This window comes from Lathyrus oleraceus, chromosome 3, assembly GCF_024323335.1.
Source record: "Lathyrus oleraceus cultivar Zhongwan6 chromosome 3, CAAS_Psat_ZW6_1.0, whole genome shotgun sequence".
Taxonomy (NCBI): domain Eukaryota; kingdom Viridiplantae; phylum Streptophyta; class Magnoliopsida; order Fabales; family Fabaceae; genus Lathyrus; species Lathyrus oleraceus.
Genome location: NC_066581.1, coordinates 124961112 through 124985805, shown reverse-complemented (window position 1 = coordinate 124985805; position 24694 = coordinate 124961112). Strand labels below are relative to the sequence as shown.

At 39.7% G+C, this 24694-nt stretch overlaps 1 long non-coding RNA gene across 1 annotated transcript in view; it reads left to right on the top strand.

Moving 5' to 3' along the window:
• The window catches only part of LOC127128977 (uncharacterized), a 45996-nt gene extending 22417 nt beyond the window's left edge, over positions 1-23579 (top strand). Inside the window, exon 3 of the long non-coding RNA XR_007806104.1 lies at positions 23375-23579. This is a non-coding gene — a long non-coding RNA (uncharacterized LOC127128977). The remainder of the gene's footprint in view (positions 1-23374) is intronic.
• The last annotated feature ends 1115 nt before the right edge of the window (positions 23580-24694 follow it).

Genomic DNA, 24694 nt, shown 5'->3' with positions numbered 1-24694 from the left:
ACTTTATTTATGAATGAATCAATCACCTTTAATCATCTGAATCATATGAACGAAATGTACTAATATACATGGATGAATCAAGAGTTAATGGCATATAATGCCCTTATGAATCACAATGGACCAATGACAAACAATGGACCAAAAGATATGCACCAATGCACGCATGAACCATCAAAGACTAAAGACCTATAAACTTGCAAGCACCATGGGCCTAGAACCAATGGATTAGGAATATTCAAATAGAGTGTATATGTATTATATACGATTACTAATAAAACCGTCGACAATGGTTAAATCATATGAATCTGACACGTATTCCACTACTTAGACCTTCATGCTCTAACTTGCTTTCACGCGTCTTTAAGGATATAATTGTTTAAAACCAAACAAATATGGCGATAATTGTACAAATAACCGTTTCTGAATGTGTTGTCTGCCTCTGTCGAAGGTGGATACATCTTCAATTCACATAGTCTTAGGGTTGTGATCTTTCAAGATTCTGAACATGTTTGGACGAGAGAGGATCACAATCTTTTGGATTTGTCTTAAGCTTTTAGACACTTAGTAATATCAATGTAGTTTGACCATGAATTTGTTGACTTTTCACTTAACTAAAAATCACCGGCTAACATATTATCATTAAAATAAATAATTTGTTTTCTATTTAATTTGTGTTATATATAAATATTTAATGAAACAAATAATTTTTTTTATAAAAGATACACGCATTAACGCAATACAAAAACAAATCTAAACAAATCTAAGATTAACAAAATCTAATAAATTGATGTTGATAACTAAATTAAATATTAAATTAAGACATATCCATTTAGTACTATGCTTTTGTATTGACATATTAATTATTCCTATTATTTTAAAAAATAAAGTATTTAAGATTATGAAATAAATGAAACAGTACTAGAGATGTCAACAGATAGTGAATGATAAAATAAATATCCAACCGTTGTTGCTACATGCTTAACCATAAAAAAACTCATAAATAAAACATCTCATAAGGCATAGAAAAAATAGATAAAACCTCCGAATAAATATCTCACAAGCAAGGTAGAATTGGATGATACAATAAGATAATAAAATAAAATAATCACCATCATCCGTGTCCACCGACGACTCCCCATTTTTTAATATTTTCATTATTTTTAATATATATATATATATATATATATATATATATATATATATATATATATATATATATATATATATATATATATATATATATATGGTATCGGGGATCCAAATATATGATATTTTTCCAATCTCCATTCTAAAATATCATCGAAAAAATTCTTCCGTACATCATCTCCGTAGAAAAAAAAATCTTGAACACATAATTTTTCTACGAGAATCTTGGTTAATAAATGCAAATATACATCCTAGATAGGAGTAATATAAATTGAATTGTTGAAAAAATCCAATAGTTCAAGAATATCATAAGAGAAATATAAAATGATAGGCTTAAAAACCTAAAAACATATTTTCAACATAAATATTCTAATAGACAATAAGATTGTAAAGAAAAAACGATAACTTAATTTATTTCATTTATCATCATTTTATAGTACAAAAATTAACTACAAGGTCCATGAAATATGAAAAACAACAAACTATATGAAAATCAACTTATAAGATGGAAATGCCATAACTAATGACAGCTTATTTAATACTATAGTTGAGCTTCTTTTTAACCCCTATGGTTTTCATAATCGTATGTTGTCGAATAGTTTTGGTGTACACATACACTTCTTAAATATACAAAAAGCTATCAAAGCATTCACAATCCGTATTTGATAAACATTTTTCACCCAAGGCTATGACAAAAAAGGGAATAAAAATAAACCACGAAGTAGTGTGAAGATGTCAGAAACTAACACTAATGAAGTTCCACGAGGGACTTTATCCAATACGGAAACAATAGTTTTACAGGTTGTCACTTTGCCGCCGATGACAAATGCAGCCATAACCATGTCGACTACGGGTGCGGTTGGAACATCAATGCCTCAACCTCCACCGGGGGGGTTCAGGATCAACGATAACGACGTTCAGACCTTATGTGCCTCGCTTTGGCACCACATATCCGCTTTATGGAATGCCGTATTCCTTAATGCCCAGATATCAGTCGACACCCAGTGCAACACTATTTTCAGAAACAAACCCTCCCTTGCAAGGATCAACGCAAGGGGGCAACATAAGGAACACTACTCAAAACAGAACCATGCCGCTGTCGAACACTTTAGTAGCGGTGTTGAGACAACAAATGGACGATAGTAACCATGAATTGGTTAACATGTTGACTAACCAGATAGGCACAGTCTTCAATCCACTAATCCAAGAATCTGCTGAAACAAACAGGCAGTTGGCAAACCAATTAACACGTCTATGCAATTTTCTAGGGGCACCGGCCCGACAGATAACGCCAACGATTAGACCGACTGTTCCTGTGCAGATAGAGATAGGGGCAGCAAAGGAGGAGACAATCCACGAAGGACAAATCATTAGACCCCTCCAACATCAAGGCGGCGAATCAGGAGTTGTGGGACGTAACCAGGTGGTAATGGTCAACCGACAGCAGGATGCTGATGAAATCGTCGACCAACACCGACAAGAGGACTTGGCGGTGGAAAATAATTTGACAACTATTGTCGAAAGGATTATGGCTAGAAATGGCATGAGTGCTACATTACAAAGGCCATTATACGTGTCCCCGTTAGCCGAATTTATTCTCTAAGCTGAGGCGCCTAGGGGGATGAAAGTGTCAAAATACACAAAATTTGGGGGAGAGTCTGGTGAATCGACTATAGAGCACGTCGCCAGATACCTGACAGAATCAGGGGATCTAGCACATAATGAAAGCTTAAGAGTAAAAAATTTCCCCTCCTCTCTAACCAAGGCAGCCTCACATGGTTCACTTCGTTGGCCCCAAGTTCCATCGACTCATGGGCCAAACTAGAAAAGAAGTTCCATGAACAGTTTTACGAAGGACACTCCAAAATTAGTTTGGCGGAATTGTCTAGTATTAAGAGAAGGTTCGCTGAGAGCGTAGATGATTATCTGAATCGTTTTAGGTCTTTAAAGGCTAGGTGTTTCACACAAGTGCCAGAACATGAACTAGTTCAAATGGCCGCAGGAGGATTAGATTACTCCATTAGGAAGAAAATAGATCCAACTTTTGTGAGAAGTATGTCACAACTGGCTGACAGAGTCCGACACCTAGAACGATTGAGGCTAGAGAAAGTTAGGCACAATAAGTCTAAGAAGGAAAAGGTAGCGTTTGTCGAATACGACGCGACAGACCCAATATGTGAGGCAGATTATGCTTCATCGAACGAATTAGACATCGACGTGGCTGAACTAAAACCAGGGTCCACTTATGAGTGTCGCTCATTGCTGCCTGCGCAAGGCAAGAATCCTGTCGAAAATAATCCAAAATTCCCTTCGAAAACTTACACTTTCGACGTGTCGAAGTGTGAGGAAATTTTTGACTTATTAGTCAAAGATGGACAAATGGTAGTGCCGCCTGGTACTAAAATGCCACCGTTGGAACAAAGACAGAAAAGAGGGTTTTGTAAATATCACAACTATCTTGGTCATAACACCTCTAATTATTACTTTTTCAGGGATTTGGTTCAAAAAGCGATTCAAGAAGGCAGGCTGAAGTTTGCTGGCCACAGGATGAAGATCGACACTGACCCTCTTCACCAGGAGGAAGCCCTGTTCATGGAACCAGTCGAGATCAGCGAATATGATGAGGCCAACATGCTGGAACAGACTGGGGAAAGCCCAGATGTCGATATGGCTGAAGTTTACCCAAGGGCTGATGAAGACTTGGTAGATTTTCTGTATCGCTGCAAGAACAAGGGTTCACAGGTGTGCCTGTGCCCAAGGTGTGGAGCTGTCACCGACAAAATAGCAGCAGAGAATTTCCAGAGGCTGCAGTTGGGAAAGAGAAAAAGAAATGTGCCAACCCGGGGCTATCAGAATGAAAGAGGCTCAAAAAAGGCTGTGGGAAATAACCCAACAAGGCCCAGGAGCTTCGTGCCGTCGGCCAGTACTCCTCGAGGTACTTGGATCAAACCTCAGGGAAGGCAAGACACCCCACAAGGGGCTGCTGCTGAGGCTAGAGAAGGTCTAGCAGTTAACTACCGGCGTGAATTTAAGTCTGAAAAGAGGACTCATATCTCCAAAAACTATTTGGGAAAAAATCCCATGACGAGGACTCAATGGAGACGATTTCAGAGGCGTAAACAGGCTGAAAATGGTTGTGAAAGTCGACACAACGGCGAAAGAACGAATAAGAGAGTACGTCCGTCGACCAACAGAAAAATGTTCTGATGAAGTGACTGACGACTTCAATTCAGAATCTGAAGCAAGCCTCGGCATTCTGGTCAACGTGGTATCAATCTTACCACAAGAATACAAATGTGTAACTGAAGTCGAAGGGTCAGTGAACAATGATGAGGCTGAAGAAATGGGTTTGCATCAACCAAGATGCTATTTTGTGCTGAACAATGGGTTTGCTGAAAGCCAAGAGGCAGTGTTCGAAAGACCAACGATGAACATGAAAAACCATCTGAAACCACTACTGATCAGGGCAAAGGTGGAAGGCGTAACCGTCAACAAAATTTTGGTCGACTGTGGTGCCACGGTCAACATTATGCCACACCATATGCTGAGGAAGATTGGCAAGTACGACACTGACATCAGGTCTAATAACGTGGTTTTGTCGGACTATGGAGGGAAGACAAAAAGCACCATGGGAGTAATTATGGTGAATGTTACAGTAGGTTCCGTGACCAGACCGACACTATTCATGGTGATCGACGCAAAGCCAAGTTACAACTTGCTACTTGGCAGAGAGTGGCTACATGGCGTCGGAGTTGTGCCCTCTTCAGCACACCAAAGACTGGTGATTTGGAGAGAGGATGGGGTGGCCGAAAACATCGAGGCCGACCAAGGATATTTTATGGCCTATGTGAATAATGTCGGCAAGAAGGAGTTTGAAAGAAAGCTGGCCAACATCTCTCCTTGCTTCCCAGCTGAGGATGTTTATGCTAATCTGAGTGAAGCTTTCGTCTCACCGACTTTACATGAAACCCATGGTTTCATTTGGTATGTAGAGCGCCTAGAGGATCCACCATACATAGGTATCCGGCCGACAGGCTGGGGGGATTCCAGTGATGATGTCTGAGTTAGAAGCTTTGAGAATGATTTCGGCATACGTTGCCGAAAACAAAATAAAGTCGGCCATAGAGGCTGACGAAAACATGGCTGTTGAGGCCTATGCGTTGAATAAAGGGGACTTCGACATGCAGCGTATAGATTGAATTTACGACAATGAACCTTTAGGGTTCGAAAAAGACCCAAAGGCACCAGAGAGAATCCGACCAAAAGATCCCTTGGAAGAAGTCGACCTTGGCGAGAATGGCGAGAAGAGGCCAACATATATAAGAGTCAACATCGACAACAAACTAAAGTCCGAGGTAATATCCATACTCAAAGAATTTAGATATTGTTTTGCGTGGGATTATAATGAAATGCCTGGTTTGAGTAGAGATTTGGTCGAGTTAAAGCTGCCCATAAAAGCTGGAAGAAAGCCAGTGAAACAAACGCCCAGGCGTTTCGCCCCAGAGATTACGGCAAAGATAAAAACGGAGGTGGAAAGGCTTTTGAAAAGCAAGTTTATCCAAAATGCAAGGTATGTCGAATGGTTGGCCAATATTGTGCCAATCATAAAGAAAAATGGGTCTTTAAGAGTATGCATTGATTTTAGAGATCTAAATGCTGCCACCCCAAAAGATGAATATGCCATGCCCGTGGCTGAAATGCTAGTCGATTCGGCCGCTGGTTTTGAATATTTAAGCATGTTAGATGGTTATGCTGGATATAACCAAATTTTTATTGCAGAAGAAGACGTGCCGAAGACGGCGTTTCGATGTCCAGGAGCCTTAGGGACATATGAGTGGGTGGTTATGCCATTCGGCCTGAAAAATGTCGGAGCAACATACTAGAGGGTAATGAACTCAATGTTCCATGACTTCATAGAAGATTTCATGCAAGTCTACATTGATGACATCGTGATAAAATCAAAAGGACAACATACTCATGTCGACCATCTACGAAAAGCGTTCCTAAGGATGAGGAAATGTGGATTGAAAATGAATCCATTAAAATGCGCTTTTTGTGTGCAGGCAGGCGTCTTCCTTGGTTTTGTGGTGCACAAAAAAGGCATTGAAGTGAATCAAAGCAAAACAAAAGCCATTATGGACGTCAGGCCTCCTTCGACCAAAAAGGAGCTGCAATCCTTTTTGGGAAAAATCTATTTCCTTAGAAGATTCATATCAAATCTAAGTGGCAAAACAAAAGCATTCTCCCCACTACTTCGACTGAAGAGCGAAGAGTTCAAATGGCAGGATGCACACCAAGAGGCTTTCGACAAAATCAAAGAGTACTTGACTAAGCCTCCAGTATTGGCCCCTCATTTTAGGCATGGGCCAATGAGATTGTATATTGCAGCCTCACAATCGACTATAGGAAGTATGTTAGTCCAAGAGGATGAAAATTGTGTCGAAAGACCTGTGTATTACCTTAGTCGAATGTTGAATGATCCTGAAACTAGGTATAGTGACATTGAAAAACTATGCATGTGCCTGTATTTCTCTTGTACGAAATTAAAGCAATATATTAAGCCTGTTGATGTTTACATATCTTCTCATTTTGATATTATTAAACATATGCTATCTAAACCAATTTTACACAGTCGAATTGGAAAATGGGCTTTAGCGTTAACAGAATACTCTCTGACATACGTACCTGTAGCGGTGTATTCGTCACTTTATGATTTATTGATTAAACCAAAAGCAAAGCATAAAAAGAATCGTGTCGCCACCGCACTTTTATTTATCCGAAGGAATGGCTAAAAAGCGAACAAAAGCCTAAAAAGTTTTACACATAGAAAACCAATGAAAAGATCAGAGATCTGGGTAAGGGGTTAATTACGCAATGGGAAGGTGTTAGGCACCCAAAACGTCCTAGGTACTCCTAGGGAACCCTTTTCACAACTTGTTGTATGAAATGTTATTTGTTTATGAAACATTTATTGTGCAAACATGGATTGAAGGGATGAGAAAAGAATATACAAGTTATTATTTTTGTGTTTGGATGGATAACCATTGCCTACGTACCTTTACAGGATCAAAACCTCGTAGTTCGGCTAAAAGATTTCCAAAATATGAGTGGATTGATTTTAAAACAAAAGCCTTAAGGTCTTTCGTTATCCACGAGAGAAAACTCAACCTATACAATCAACAAGTCCACCATGTGAGAAAAGCTTCAACTTGCTAGTGAGGGGTTAACCCTATAATAAGCAAGGAAGTCTTACAATTCAATCACTAAGGACAAAAGGTGAGATTAACATCAACCAACTAGGATAAATCAAACCTATGGCTAATGTATGAAAACTTATCAAGAATGGACAAAGCCACAAAACAATTGAGTGAGTGAAATTAACCAATTAGAATTATTCACAAAAATGGTCAAAGTATGATTAGAATTCAATTCAAAAGAAGTGTTATGAAAATGAAGTTTGAAAATCAAAGGCTTAAGGCCTAGGTTTCTAATTTGAAAACAAATGAAAATGTTTGCACAATAGTTTTCAAGTTTTGGATTAACATGCAAATGGAGGTTTAAAGAAACAAAAAGATGGGAGGGCGAGGAAGTAAAACTTCTTAGATGTTCACCTCTTGAGATCATATATAGATGATTCAAGTGATTCCTTTGGAATAGGCAATAAGGCAATAACAGATGGACAAAGTAAATGGATACCGGATGCCAATCAATGGACTTATTCCAATCTCACTAAACAAAATGGATACCGGATGCCAATCTATGGACTTATACCAATCTCCTCAGACAAAACAAAACATGGATACCAGATGCCAATCAATGGACTTACACCAATCTCCTAAACAAAAAATGGATATCAGATGCCAATCTATGGACTTATACCAATCTCCTAAAACAAAAATGAAACAATGATACCAGGTGCCAATCACTGGACTTATACTAGTCTCACAAAGAATGATCATAGGAAACAACTGCCAATAGCTGGACTTACAATTGACTCCTCACAAGAAACAAACAACAACTGCAATAAGCAAGAGGAAACAAGTTGCCAATAAATGGTCTTACACTCGACTCCAAGGAAAGGAATGCCAATGAATGGTCTTAGTTCCAAATCCCACCAAATCATAGGAAACAAATGCCAATAACTGGACTTACAATTGACTCCTCAATGGACAAACAAAGTGTCACAAAGCAATGAACTATGACTATGAAATGATATACAAGTAATGATGATAAATGCACAAGGCACACATAAGCAAACATGCACAGATGAAGCAAGTAAGCAACAAACAAGTCAATTAGCACACACTATATACAATCAATTAGGCTCAAGCAAGGTTAGGCTTTACAGCCAACTGGAATGGGGTATTTTGAGCTCTTAACCCTAACATTGAGAGTTAGAGTGAAGCAGATGAAATGGAGATGAGGGGTGTACCTCATAGCTCTTATCCCTGGCCTGGGAGAGCTTTAAACAATGGAAAGTGTGGGAGTTCAGAAAGTTGGAACTCTTCTCCACAAATGGACTCTAGAAGATCTTGAGTTATTATTCACAATGCATCAACACATGGTGTGAGCAAAGTGAATGACACACTGAGTAGCAGGAGATGGATTACACATCTCTTTTATCTGCCAATTGCCTCATAAGAGGACTTTTCCTGCTTGGCACAAAATTAAACAATCACAAGCATTGCCTCTTAAGGAGGACTTCAGACAGGTGCCTACCAATAACAGTAGGTCTTCCAGACTACATGAAGATTAGAGAAGGGTTTTGAACAAAGTGAACAAATTACGCTGACTTATGAATGACCGTAGGAACATCCACAGCGACCCAATTATGGCAGATCCCTCTAGGGATAACAAAGTTGCTCAAATCCTCTGCATCCTCTTCCAGAATAGCAGCAACCTCCTCAACTTGATTAGCATGGATGAAACCTCCACTCTTGAACAACCCTTGCTTGTTGAATGCCCCAGAAGAATAGCCAATTCCAGCCCGGGACTTGTTGTCTTCAAGCTCAATCATCTTTCCTAAACCAGCAACTGCACCACATTCAATGGCCAACTTCGCATCTCTATAGGAAGCAAATGAAGGAGACTTCTTCTCAATCGGCTCAACAATAGACAAAGCTTGGAAAGGCGTTCCAACTTCATCCTCAGCATCAATATATGAGAAAGAAGACAAGTGGCTAACCAGGAGAGCGTTTTCTCCCCCTACCACGACCAATTTTTTATTCTTAACAAATTTCAGCTTCTGGTGTAGGGTGGATGTCATGGCGCCAGTCTCGTGAATCCATGGTCTACCAAGGAGACAGCTATAAGATGGGTGGATATCCATAACCTGAAAGGTAACTTGGAAATCACTTGGTCCAATCTTGATTAGGAGATCAACTTCCCCAATCACGGTCTTACGCGACCCATCGAAAACTTTCACAACAACACCACTCTTCCTCATGGGAGGCCCTTGATATGACAATCTCGAAAGAGTGGTTTTTGGCAATACATTCAAAGATGACCCAGTGTCCACCAGCACGCTGGACATGGCGTCGGTCTTGCAGTTCATAGAAATATGTAAAGCCATGTTGTGGTCTCTTCCCTCCTCAGGGAGATCAGCGTCACAGAAACTCAAGGTGTTGCAAGCAGTAATGTTTGCAACTATACTGTCAAACTGTTCAATCGTGACATCATGATCAACATAAGCCACGTCCAATACTTTCTGCAGAGCCTCCCTATGGGGTTCTGAATTCAGAAGCAAAGATAGCACGGAGATTTTGGACAGCGTTTGTAGAAGCTGGTGTACAACGTTGTACTCACTCTTCTTGATGAGCCTCAGCATCTCATCACATTCTTCATTCACAATGCCACTCGGGCCAACAGAAGAAGTAGGAGTCTTTTGTACAGAGGAGGGTTTGGCAACAGGTGCCGGATTCGGAACATTCACCGCAGTCCCAACCGGACGCTCAGCAGAATCAGAAACAACAGCTCTAGCCTGAGGCTTAGGCGCTGAAAACACACGACCACTCCGGGTCAACCCGCTCACATCAGCAATATTAACCACAGAGGTTAAAGGCAAAGGCACTTCTTTCCCATCTTCAACAGCAACAACACTGTAACGAAAGGGAATCGCTTTCTCAGAAGAATAAGGCACAGGGCCTGCAGGTTTGATTACCGGAGAAGGAGAGACCTTCGGCTTGCTACCATCATAACGGATGACAACAGGCTCAGGAATCTTGAACACAGGAGAAATCACATTTACTTCTGGTTCATCTTCATCAACATTTCTGTTCTGCAGAATCTCAATAGTACCCTCATCCAACAGCTCTTGAAGCTCTCTGCGCACTTGGCGGCAACCCAATCTATTGACGGAACAGATACAACATTTGTCATGGTCGTGCTCCATATGACTATAATCACACAGTAGACGATGCAACTCAACCAATGACTGTCGAATATGGCTTACATATTTGACCTTATATTTGCCAGGGCAACCCTGGACCATGTTAACCGACTTCCCATGCTCGGGCAATGGGTTCTTCGTAACATTGGGGCCTGAGTCCTCAAAGCTCAGAATGCCGCATCTCATAAGGTCTTGAACCTTAGTCTTCAATGGATATCAGTTCTCTATATTGTGACCCGGGGCACCGGAATGATAAACACAATGTTGGTCGGGCTTGTACCACCACTGCGGGTTAGCAGGCACAGCCGGAGGATCCCTCGGGGTAATCAGTTTCCGTTCTATTAAAGAGGGATAAAGCTCAGCATATGACATAGGAATAGGATCGAAAGTGATCTTCTTCCTATCATAATTCAAATTAGCCTGATTACTCTTGCCACGAGGCTGGTAAGCCTGTTGCTGCGGATGATGTTGCTGTTGATACTGAGGTTGTTGCTGATTATGCTGGTTGTTATCTCTGAAGACAGGTGCTATGTGAGCCACCTGATGCTGATCGCTGGCATGACGCACAGGCTTCCTCTTGGCGGAGGGTCTTCTAGATTTAGCATGGGATTGCACAACATGTGCCTCCCCATCTTTCTTCTTAAAAGCCCCATATCGTTTAGAAGAGCCTTCATCCTTAGATAACCGTCCTTCCCGGACTCCTTCCTCCAATCGCATTCCCATGTTCACCATCTCGGTGAAATCAGAGGGAGCACTAGCGACCATCCGCTCATAATAAAATGAACTAAGAGTCTTCAGAAAGATCTTAGTCATCTCCTTCTCTTCCAGCGGAGGAGTAATCTGAGCTGCCAGCTCTCGCCACCTCTGGGCGTATTCTTTAAATGTCTCTTTGTCCTTCTGGGACATGGCTCTGAGTTGATCACGGTCAGGAGCCATATCCACATTATACTTGTATTGCTTGACGAAGGCTTCGCCAAGATCGTTGAAGGAACGAATGTTTGCACTATCAAGGCTCATATACCAACGAAGAGCTGCACCGGACAAACTATCCTGAAAATAATGAATCAGCAACTGATCATTATCTGTTTGAGTAGACACTTTCCTGGCATACATAACCAGGTGACTGAGCGGGCAGGTGTTCCCCTTATACTTCTCAAAGTCAGGAACTTTGAATTTGACGGGTATCTTAACACCGGGAACCAGGCATAATTCAGCAGCAGACTTGCCGAACAAATCTTTCCCTCGAAGGGTCTTCAATTCCTTGCGGAGCTCAAGAAATTGGTCGTTCATAGCTTCCATCTTTTCATTAACATCTGGGCCCTCAGACGGCTCAGAATGATAGATGGTGTCGTCTACCCTGGGAATGGTATGCACGACAGGAGGAGGCATCGCAAGGACCTGGCTAGATGCCGGCATGGAAGCAAAGGTAGGAGCTGGAATATCTGGCATGAAACCTGGAGGCATACCCCACGGGAACCCGGCTGACATGGCTGGCACGAAGTGAGCACTAGAAGCTGGCACAGTTGAAGAAACCACTTCAGATATAATAGTCCTCTGGGGAGGAGTTGCAGGAGGTGGAGACGGTTGATTCTGGGCAGCTAAGAATTGCTCCATCAGAGCGCTCAGCCTGGCGACTTCTTCCTTCAGCTCTCGGTTCTCTTGTTCAAGTTGATCCATCACTCTTGCAGAATTAGCTCGGGTGTAGTACCGATGAGTCAACTTGTCTTCAAAATAAATGAAGAGCACAGAGTTAGGCCACAGACAAGAAGACCAGAACAACACCTGCTTATGCAAAATGATGCATGCAATGCTCGTGCATATGCTTTGTTTTTATTTCAAGGAACTTTTAGGGTTCTGTTTGCAAATTTGAATATTTAAGCATTTAATCGCATATGGAAAATATCTCGTCAAATATATATTTGAGACAAAGAAGTACATCATTGTTGATTATTACAAGGGAAAAGGAAAATGAACATCTTATGGATCCCTAGAAGCTCGAGATGCTGGAAGACGAGATACACAAAGCTTCTTGATCTCTCTCTCATATGCTGCTTCCATATTCGTTTCTCCTTAGCAAGTCGATCATACTTCCTCTTCCAGAATTTGGAAGACTGAGGAAGCAGAGAAGTCCAGGTATCATTCGGATCATCTATCACCTGATGCTCGAGGAATTCAATCAGAGCATCCTTCTCCTTGATTTGCTGAAGCAACTCTTCCCGTTCACGGATCCAGGCACGTGAAAGGTCTTCTTCTCTCAACTCCTCTACACCTTGGTTAGGGAGGGTTGAAGGCCCAGCCACATCCAACGGTGTAGGTCTCGGATAATCATAAGGCATAAGATACTCTGAAGCTCTCTGTATGACCGAAGAAGTATACGGCTCCAAAGCAATGCAGTTCTTCGTACCCAACTCATTTCTACCCTTCTTGTGAATCTTGCGCCAAGCGCGGACCATCCTGGCTTTCAGGCCTTGGGGATCTTTACCCTCCTGAAAGAACACACCTTCTAACAGAATGTTATGAGGTTTATCCTTTAGGGGGAACCCAAGCTGACGACGTGCTAAGATAGGATTGTAGCTGATTCCACCACATGTACCGAGAAGAGGCACATTAGGGAATTCACCACAATAATCAATGATCTGAACAGTATCATACACGCGATCATACCAAAAGATATCGTCATTAGTGAGAGACATAAGCCTCGTAGACCACCGTAGATATCCCTTGTTCTCCTTGAAAGCAACCGTCTGCGGTAAGTGAGAAATAAACCACTTGTACAACAGAGGCAAACAACACACAATAACTCCTCCACCCTTTGCATTCCTCAGATGCAAAGAGACATAGGTATCACCCAACAGAGTAGGAACGGGATTAAGAACAGAAAAGATCTTAATGGCGTTCACATCCACAAATTTGTCGATGTTGGGGAACAATACCAAACCATAGATGAGCAGCACGAATATGGCCTCAAAGGCATCCTCACTCATGACCTTCCCATAAACGGTAGCTTGAGCAATGAGGAAATCAGAAGGAAGACCCCGAATTCCACCTTTGGTGGTCATATGCGCTTCAATCAGGGATTCATCTATGTGCAACAAGTCTGCAATCTCTCGAGAAGTCGGAATACTCTCCAAGCCACTGAACGACACCTGATCCAGAATAGGAATACCCACAAGATGAGCATACTCCTCAAGCGTAGGCAACAGCTGAAAGTCCGGAAAAGAGAAGCAATGATACAGAGGATCATAGAACTGTGCCAAAGTACTCATCAACCCTTCATCAACCTGAGTATTCAACAGAGGCAGAAGCTTTCCATAACGAGCTTTGAAACCCAAGGGATCTAATACATAGGATGTCAGATTCCTTAACTCTTTCAGATCGGGTTGTCGAAAGCTGTACTTCTTTGTATGCCTTTTTGGTCTTTCCATGTCTGAAAATTTTGCAAATAAACCCTTTAAGTTCCTTGAAAATTTTCTGATTTTTCTGATGACATGAATGCGGATGAATGCATGAATGAATGAATGCAACAATCACAATCAAGGATCAAGCAAAGCACACCAGACAAAGGTCATGGGAAAGCTCATAGTATCCTTAATATCAATCATCCATTTTGGTAGATTATGGTTTTCACCTTATCGACACCCAAGTTCCATTGATATTAACGGTACATGAACCGACTCAATCATCCTTAATATCAATCATCCATTTTGGTGGATTACGGTTTACACCTTATCAACACCCAAGTTCCATTGATATTAAGGATGTCTGAACGACTCAACCATGAATCACGTGTTTGTTGAGAGTCACGAGCATGGAGTCTCGGTTAAGAACCACCCAAGGGAGTGTACTAGGGTTTAAACCTGCCGAACATGTTCTACTAGAGGTTCCCATAGTCATCATCCCATCTTTCGAATATTATCGGAGGAACGAATACTCGTATTCCAAAAATATTCTCAAGAGAGACTCTTATGAGTGTAGTATCGCGTAACAATCGCATCAGATCTTACATCTGAACGACCTCCGCACTACGTCCTAAAAATAGGCCAAGATGGGCTTGGTAAACTAAAGTCCTTGGCTTCTAAGGCACATGATTGAAAGAATAATGCCTAACCACAAATAACTTGTGTGACATTATTAATCCAACATGACCTCCACCAAGTGAATGGACTCGCAAGTCAACTTGCTAAGGAATACTCCACACAAGTTGACGAGACTATGCCATTCTCCTATCCTAAGGTGCACTCGAGTTCGGGTACAGAACTCATCTCACAGAGATCACCAAGCAAACAAGCAATTGTATATCAAGCAATTCAATCATTACAATCAATACAGTAATCCCAAATTGTACAAAAATATGTCAAATAACAAATAAACAATATCATACAACAAGGGTGAAAAGTAGGCAAAACCACCAAGGAAAATCCCCAGCAGAGTCGCCACTTTTCTGTAGCGGTGTATTCGTCACTTTATGATTTATTGATTAAACCAAAAGCAAAGCATACAAAGAATCGAGTCGCCACCGCACTTTTATTTATCCGAAGGAATGGCTAAAAAGCGAACAAAAGCCTAAGAAGTTTTACACATAGAAAACCATTGAAAAGATCAGAGATCTGGGTAAGGGGTTAATTACGCAATGGGAAGGTGTTAGGCACCCAAAACGTCCTAGGTACTCCTAGGGAGCCCTTTTCATAACTTGTTGTATGAAATGTTATTTGTTTATGAAATATTTATTGTGAAAACATGGATTGAAGGGATGAGAAAAGAATATACAAGTTATTATTTTTGTGTTTGGATGGATAACCATTGCCTACGTACCTTTACAGGATCAAAACCTCGTAGTTCGGCTAAAAGATTTCCAAAATATGAGTGGATTGATTTTAAAACAAAAGCCTTAAAGTCTTTCGTTATCCACGGGAGAAAACTCAACCTATACAAACAACAAGTCCACCATGTGAGAAAAGCTTCAACTTGCTAGTGAGGGGTTAACCCTATAATAAGCAAGGAAGTCTTACAATTCAATCACTAAGGACAAAAGGTGAGATTAACATCAACCAACTAGGATAAATCAAACCTATGGCTAATGTATGAAAACTTATCAAGAATGGACAAAGCCACAAAACAATTGAGTGAGTGAAATTAACCAATTAGAATTATTCACAAAAATGGTCAAAGTATGATTAGAATTCAATTCAAAAGAAGTGTTATGAAAATGAAGTTTGAAAATCAAAGGCTTAAGGCCTAGGTTTCTAATTTGAAAACAAATGAAAATGTTTGCACAATAGTTTTCATGTTTTGGATTAACATGCAAATGGAGGTTTAAAGAAACAAAAAGATGGGAGGGCGAGGAAGTAAAACTTCTTAGATGTTCACCTCTTGAGATCATATATAGATGATTCAAGTGATTCCTTTGGAATAGGCAATAAGGCAATAACAGATGGACAAAGTAAATGGATACCGGATGCCAATCAATGGACTTATTCCAATCTCACTAAACAAAATGGATACCGGATGCCAATCTATGGACTTATACCAATCTCCTCAGACAAAACAAAACATGGATACCAGATGCCAATCAATGGACTTACACCAATCTCCTAAACAAAAAATGGATATCAGATGCCAATCTATGGACTTATACCAATCTCCTAAAACAAAAATGAAACAATGATACCAGATGCCAATCACTGGACTTATACTAGTCTCACAAAGAATGATCATAGGAAACAACTGCCAATAGCTGGACTTACAATTGACTCCTCACAAGAAACAAACAACAACTGCAATAAGCAAGAGGAAACAAGTTGCCAATAAATGGTCTTACACTCGACTCCAAGGAAAGGAATGCCAATGAATGGTCTTAGTTCCAAATCCCACCAAATCATAGGAAACAAATGCCAATAACTGGACTTACAATTGACTCCTCAATGGACAAACAAAGTGTCACAAAGCAATGAACTATGACTATGAAATGATATACAAGTAATGATGATAAATGCACAAGGCACACATAAGCAAACATGCACAGATGAAGCAAGTAAGCAACAAACAAGTCAATTAGCACACACTATATACAATCAATTAGGCTCAAGCAAGGTTAGGCTTTACAGCCAACTGGAATGGGGTATTTTGAGCTCTTAACCCTAACATTGAGAGTTAGGGTGAAGCAGATGAAATGGAGATGAGGGGTGTACCTCATAGCTCTTATCCCTGGCCTGGGAGAGCTTTAAACAATGGAAAGTGTGGGAGTTCAGAAAGTTGGAACTCTTCTCCACAAATGGACTCTAGAAGATCTTGAGTTATTATTCACAATGCATCAACACATGGTGTGAGCAAAGTGAATGACACACTGAGTAGCAGGAGATGGATTACACATCTCTTTTATCTGCCAATTGCCTCATAAGAGGACTTTTCCTGCTTGGCACAAAATTAAACAATCACAAGCATTGCCTCTTAAGGAGGACTTCAGACAGGTGCCTACCAATAAAAGTAGGTCTTCCAAACTAAATGAAGATTAGAGATTATACCTAAGTGGTTAAGCAACCAAGCAAAGCAAAGTTCACAATGAACTTAAAGCAACTTATGTACCTGTGGAAACACTAAACAAATCAGTACAATACTTAGACAATCAGAGAACAATCAATAAGCAACAAGATAATCTCAAGGTACAAAAGGTGTAAGCCAAAAGGCAAACTCAAATGAGTTAGCACCAACCTACAAAACACACAAATGTTAGTAATCAAAAGCAAACAACAATACTTAAATGATGGAGCATCATCAATTATGCAACTTGGATGCTCAACCTGAAATCAAAGCTCAAACATAAGCCACAAACCACTAGGTCAAAGCCTAGGGTCAAAGATGGAGAAAAAATTTAAAACAGGAGCTGAAATTTAACATGAATCAACTTCAATCTCATCTTGACACATTCCAAAAGGTCTCATATCAAAATCAATCACCAAAAGCATTTCATGATCAAAAGAAGTTCAAGGCAATTTTAAAGTTCCTATGTGATCAACATGAATGAAAAATTCAAATCAAAACAGAAATGATTCAAATAAATCTGGAAAAATTCATGCACAATCAAGACATATAACATGATCCACATACAGAAAATCAGAAGCATTGGACATCATTTGGCATGGCAATCACATGGTACAAGTTGAACAAGCAAAGGTGTGACACAAATTGTCACACCAAGTTAGCACAAGCATAAAACAGCAATGGTAATTGAGAAAAATACCAAACCAAAACCAAAATGTCAAGCAATGTGCCTAGTAACTACACACAAGAGTTTAGAGTCATTGGAACATTTTTGAGCATTTCATGAAGGAATAAGCAAGGCAAGGTCAAACAAGCATATGTACTCAAACATCCTAGCACAAAAAAATATCCAGCCAAGCACAACTTATAAAATCATGATCATCAGAAAATAGACAAACAGAGGAACAATATGCAAAAAATTGGGATCAAATTGGATCAATTTTCAATTTTATATGATTTTTCTAAGTTAAGGAAAAAATTGAAAATCAAAGATGAGCATAGCATGGTCAAAGGAGGGAAAATGAGTAAAATATGAAGCATTTGAAAATAATTCACTCGCCAGGAATCGAAGTCAGTGCGCATTTGAAATTGAGCGCTCAATCAAAACGACACCGTTTAATACCTAAACCCTAGCGCGCCAAAATTTTGTAGCTAATTCAAAGTTTCGTAGCTAATCTGAAGCAAAGCCGTGGCAAATTCTGGAAATGATAACATTCAAAGGTTGAAGATGAAGATCATCATGATCTTCATCTGGATTTTCCAGAAAACTCAAAACATGTCCAGAAATCAACCAAACTAACATTAAACGATTGGTCATGCAATGTATATTCAAGATCAACAATCAATTTCACACGAATCATCATAACAAAGCCAAATCGAAGAAAAACTTAAATGAACATCAAAACTTTAAACATGCATAACTAGCTCAAAATAACACCAAAATTCACGATTCAAAGCTCAACATAACCAGCACAAAGAGATCTACAACAACATGGCAAAGAAATTCAAAAATAAGAGATTCGAATTGTGACCTCTTGAAGTGCAGATTCAGATTTGGCTTGATTCAAGGCTTGTGATAGCTCCAATGTTCCTCTATGGTGCTTGTATGGATGATTGAAGGAGAAATTGAAGCTTAATTGCACACGAATCCAACAGATTTTGAAAATTCCATGGATGCTTCAAGCTTTGTGTATGCTTCAATATGGCGCCAATTGCTCCAATTCCACGTCCAATTCTTCTCAAGAACACTTCAGGATCATGAATCAAGCAATAGAAGAGCTTCTTGTGTGAAGATTTGCAAGAAAAATTTGAGAGAAAAGTTTGAAGAATTTTGGATCTAGATCTGAAAAATGAATGTTAATCCCTGAAAACAGTTATGATTACTCTTATATATGCCATGCTAATGATTCATTAATCATGCTTAAGCCAAATGCTAATGAGATTAATCAAGTTTTAAGGTGTATGCACAAATTGGTTTTTCACCTCTTATGCATGGAATGCATGTGTGAACAGTACACGAATTTCATTCATTTTCACTTAAAATCAAATTTTAAAACCAATGGCAATGGCAAAAAGTTCAAACCATGCACCAATTTTGAATTTTGTGATTTCCCTCCAAAAAGCCAATGGATTAACAAGTGATCATGTGATGATAATTCATGTAATATGATGCATGATTTGGAAATTAGAGGTCAAGAGGAGAATATTGCAAAAAGAACCACTCATTTTGGAGCTTTGGTTGAAAAGTTATGCTCATTTGAAGTTCCATGCATACTTTGCCATGTTTTGATCATATCTCCTTAACTACACATCATATGCTCATGATCTTGGACATTTTGGAAATAGGAGAGAAAGATCTACAACTTTCATGTTCAACAAAATTTCATTTGAAGCCTTCTTGATGAAGTAATATTGAGTTGAAATTGATCCAAAATCTTTCCATTTTTGGAAAGTTCAAATTATAGGTCACTTGCTATTTTTGGAAATTTTTGACTGGACCTCAAATTCCTCAATGTGAGTGTTTGAAATGTCAAATGAGACTTGTTTGAACATGAATGAAGTATTTCTAATTACTTCCCACCTCCAAATTCACAGTTGACTTTGCAGTTGACTTTCTAGGTCTCCAGATGACTTGAGAATGTTCTGATGAGATTCAAGCCTCTACCACTTGGGATTTTGCTTCAACGTGACATTATAGCTCATATGAACTCTTGTGAATGATTGTGGGGCCCAAATCTCAAGAAATGACCACCATCTATTGCTTAATGAATGCCTTGAATTGCCTTGACCTGTTAATGCTTCATCTGCAAGACAAAGGTTAGATGACATATTTTTGTACTTTTTGGTTAGTGATAAAAAGGAAAACAATGATATACTAATGCAAGGAATGCTTGGTGACCAAGAACCACTCTCAAAAAGATGACCCACCCACAGGGAAGGAAGCAAGGTGTCCAATGATCCTTGAGGCAATGTAATGATATGATATGATGCCATGAGGGATCTTAGGGACAAAATTGGGGTCTTACAGTACCCTTGAAAGCAATGAAAGGGCAGGTAGTAGCAGACTTCCTAGTCGACCATTCAATGGTCGAAATGGCACAAAATTACGTGGATTTAGCACCATGGAGGCTATACTTCGATGGATCAAGACATAAGCATGAAGCTGGGATGGAGGGAGTCATAATTTCTCAAAATGGAATTCCAGCAGACTTTAAATACAAAATCGAAGGGCTATGCACCAATAATAAAGTAGAATACGAGTCATTGATCACCAGACTTGAACTACTGCTGGAATTGGGGGAAAGGAATGTCAAAATTATGGGAGATTCGGAGTTAGTTATTAAACAAGTATCAAAAGAGTATAGGTGTGTTAAAGAAATTCTGATCATGTATTTCGTGGTTACCATAAGACTGCTCAAGAGATTTGAGCAAGTCAATCTCCAACACATACCGCGGCAAGAAAACCAAAGAGCAAATGATTTGGCACAAGAAGCTTCAGGGTATAAAACGTCGAGAAACCAGGACGAAGAGATTCAAGTAAGAAAGAAAATACAGGCGACGACACTGTCACCCTCGGATCTGGAAATCATGAAGCTAGGGGCAGTAGATAAAAACCATTTTGAAATTCTGACTGTCGACGACGAAGGAAGGAGTGATTGGCATAGACCGTTAGTCGAATACTCACGTAATCCCGTGGGGTCGACAGATCGAAAGATAAAGTATAGGGCCCTTAGCTATGTCTTAGTAAATGATGAATTATTCAAGAAGAAAGTCGAGGGAGTGTTATTAAAATGCCTTGGGGAAAGTGAAGCGTACGTGGCGTTGTCGAGCACACACAGCGGGGCATGTGGGGCGCATCAAGCAGGTTTGAAGATGAAATGGCTTTTGATGCGTTCAGGAGTTTATTGGCCTTCAATGTTGAAAGATTGCATTAAATTTGCCAAAGGTTGTCAAGAATGCCAATTGCATGGGGGCATACTGCATGTGCCTGGAAGTGAGCTACACACCATTGTGAAACCTTGGCCATTTCGAGGATGGGCTTTGGACGTTATAGGAGAAATAAAGCCAGCCTCGTCGAAACAACAAAGGTATGTGTTAGTCGGCATCGACTATTTCACAAAATGGGTCGAAGCCATAGCATTAAAAAATGTAAACCAAGAAAATATGATAGATTTTGTCCAGAGTTACATCATTTGCAGATTTGGCATCCTAGAAACTATTACAACCGACCAGGGGTCAATCTTCACTGGTCGAAAAGTGCAAGAGTTTGCAAAAGAAATGGGAATTAAGCTACTGACATCTACTCCCTATTACGCACAGGCAAATGGCCAAGTAGAAGCTGCTAATAAGGTAATCATTAGCCTAATAAAGAAACACATAGGACAGAAGCCAAGGAATTGGCACAAGACATTAGACTAAGCCTTGTGGGCATGTCGAACGTCACCAAAAGAAGCAACTGGAACAACCCCATTTCGACTGACTTATGGGCATGACGCAGTATTGCCAGTAGAAATTCAGGTCCAGGCGGTCAGGACCCAAAGGCAGTGTGAAATACCTTCTGAAGATTATTGGAGCATGATGACAGACGAATTAGTCGACGTAGACGAGGAAAGAATGCTAGCATTAGAGTCTCTACAAAGGCAAAAAGAGAAGGTCGCCCGAGCCTACAACAAAAGGGTGAAAGGGAAAATGTTTGTTGTCGATGATTTGGTTTATAGGGTGATCTTGCCTATGGGAAGAAATGATAAAATGTTAGGTAAGTGGTCCCCAAATTGGGAAGGACCGTTTAAGGTTGTGCAGGTTTTTTCTAATAATGCCTACGAGGTCGAAGAGTTGGCACCAGACATGCGAAGAGGGACGGTTACACTTCCATAGCCCTTAAACCCTGAGCAAAGAAGAGGGAGCGGTTACACTTCCATAGCCGACACGTACGCTCACGTTCCCACGCCTACAGACACGTGGAGGAGAGAAGGTAAACGAAAAGACAAAACACGTTCAGTTTGGAGGCGTGAAGTGACGTAGACGTGATTTTGTGCGTCTCGAGGAGAAGTAGAAACACTCGCCATAATTGTCTGACGTCACCCACGTGGGATACACAGAGGTCCCACTAAGTAGAAGAGGGAACAGTAAAGGGTAAGCCGACAGTTTCAGGGATGCCATCATCTCATCATCATCGACAGTCGAAAATGGCATCTCTGGGGGGCATTTTGTTACCACGAAATATACCTAAGGCATGTTGAAAGCACAAGTAATGAAAGAGGCCCATGAATGTGGGGATTATACCCTACCAAAAGGTAAAAGATGTCGAACGCAATCAAGAAGGAAAAGCAAACTAAAAGAGGAGGCCGACAGGAAATGACGGCTCCGTCGGCAGGGCATTCTGTCGACCAACACGAGGTTTTGGGACTTAAAGAATTTTAATCAAATGCGCGGAAGACAGCTTCACCTTGGCGTTTGGGCGGGGAAATTTGAAATTTAAAATAAAATAGCAGTTTCAAAAAGAAATAAGGGCACCATAACGTGGAGCAGTTAGCAAGACATGGGTGCAGTGGTTATGCAAATCGTGGGTCATAACATCTGCTAGCTTCTAGGAAGTTAGCTTAGGAATAGTTCCTCTAGTTCAATATAAATAGGAGTATTCCACAAGGGGCTCGGGGTGTTCACTTTGTACTACGAGTTCACTTGTAAGAAAACTTCCCATTCCCGGCGCGAGGAAGCAAAAGTTTCTCTAAGAGTGTTATGTACGTGAATTACCACATTTATTTCAATGCAACTTCCCTACTTTTCAATTGTTCCCGTTGAACATTTTATCTTAATTTCTTTTGTTTTTGAGTTATCATTTTACGTTGTCGTTTACGCTGTCGACACTAACTCTATCACGATCATAGAGTTCACCAAAAGCGTGTTCGTAGTATACATCTTTTGAATGTTATAGCGCTGTCGGTCACGAGCCACCTACAGGCGGTAACATTTTCTAAAACCGTTCGTGTGGAAAACCCTTGTTTGACACTTTGTTGGGAGCCGTTCCTCACAAAGTCATTTCGTCGAAAGTTGAACAAGTATCACTTGCACTAGCACATGTCCTAGGATCAACTGGTCGATCCTGCAAGTAACCCTTTGTTTTAAGACCAGGGAGGACCAGCGGTTGTTTACCAATTTCCACAGTAAACACAAGTATGGATAGTCTGATTTCCAAGGTTTGCTTATGGATTGGATATTTGAAATGTGCATTGCATTTGGGTATATTATGCTAATGGTCTGAATGGTTGATTGTTGGTGAATGCATGATTGGTTTTGCTGCAGAATTCTGGCTTTGATGTAGGTATGGTGGGCAAGGTTGCAAGTCAATATGCAAGGCAAGAAAAGCAAGTTTCAAGGCATAATGACCAAATTTGCAAAACAATGGAATTTCTTGATCAATGGAGGAAGTGTGACCATGGATCATTAATAAATCAATGCCATGTTGAAATGTGATCAGTATTAGGACTTTAGGGTGCAGAAATGCAATGGTTGACCAAAAAATCAACAGTTGACCAAAAGTCAACTTTTTAAAAAAATATAATTTTTTATTTCTTTTTATAATGATTTGTGTATATGCTACATTATGAATGCAATGCCCAATTGTTTAAATGAAATGACTATGACGTGAATGTGAATCAAACTTGACTTTTGAATGAACTTCACCTAAAACAAAACTTTATTTATGAATGAATCAATCACCTTTAATCATCTGAATCATATGAACGAAATGTACTAATATACATGGATGAATCAAGAGTTAATGGCATATAATGCCCTTATGAATCACAATGGACCAATGACAAACAATGGACCAAAAGATATGCACCAATGCACGCATGAACCATCAAAGACTAAAGACCTATAAACTTGCAAGCACCATGGGCCTAGAACCAATGGATTAAGAATATTCAAATAGAGTGTATATGTATTATATACGAATACTAATAAAACCGTCGACAATGGTTAAATCATATGAATCTGACACGTATTCCACTACTTAGGCCTTCATGCTCTAACTTGCTTTCACGCGTCTTTAAGGATATAATTGTTTAAAACCAAACAAATATGGCGATAATTGTACAAATAACCGTTTCTGAATGCGTTGCCTGCCTCTGTCGAAGGGGGATACATCTTCAATTCACATAGTCTTAGGATTGTGATCTTTCAAGATTCTGAACATGTTTGGACGAGAGAGGATCATAATCTTCTGGATTTGTCTTAAACTTTTAGACACTTAGTAATATCAATGTAGTTTGACCATGAATTTGTTGACTTTTCACTTAACTAAAAATCACCGCCTAACATATTATCATTAAAATAAATAATTTTTTTTCTATTTAATTTGTGTTATATATAAATATTTAATGAAACAAATATTTTTTTTTTATAAAAGACACACGCATCAATGCAATAAAAAAACAAATCTAAATAAATCTAAGGTTAACAAAATCTAATAAATTGATGTCGATTACTAAATTAAATATTAAATTAAGACATATCCATTTAGTACTATGCTTTTGTATTGACATATTAATTATTCCTATTATTTTAAAAAATAAAGTATTTAAGATTATGAAATAAATTAAACAGTACTAGAGATGT